This window comes from Echinops telfairi, unplaced genomic scaffold (genome assembly GCF_000313985.2).
Source record: "Echinops telfairi isolate 266 unplaced genomic scaffold, ASM31398v2 ScPeMD7_2;HRSCAF=8, whole genome shotgun sequence".
NCBI classification, from domain to species: Eukaryota; Metazoa; Chordata; class Mammalia; order Afrosoricida; family Tenrecidae; genus Echinops; species Echinops telfairi.
In genome coordinates, this window is record NW_022103898.1 from 16971660 (window position 1) to 16972204 (window position 545).

Consider the following 545-nt stretch of genomic DNA (forward strand, 5'->3'; position numbering starts at 1 on the left):
TAGTTCTAAAACTAAAATTATTCTTTTTTACCTGAAACTTGTCAGTGCTTTCCTCCTACTAGCTTTCCAATATCTGGATTCAAAGACTGAGAACAGACAATCTTCATTAAGGCAGATAGATGTTTATTTGTTAATCTTGATCTGTATGCCATTTTATTTAATTTCATGGATGAAAATAGTTGCTCACACATTGGCTTCACTCTAAAAATTTTAACTAGTGATGCCACTAGGTATGATTCATAACAACACAACCCAGAGTGCTCTTTTTAACTTTTTCGCTATCAGGATCTGTTTACATTACTTGACACGGACAGTCGCAGACATATCGCTTCCAAACGTCGCCAGAACTGAGTCAACGCATTTATCCGCGTCCACGGGCTCTCAGAAAAGGCACTGGGCCACGTTTATTCTTGTCTTCAGTGGTTAAAGGGTTAACAAAGGAATTGTGTGTATGACATTGCCTCGATCTCCCCTAAGGGTTATTTTCTTCATAATAGTTTTTTCTATTTTCATTTTATTTCTGCACATCGTGGGCCACAAAAACT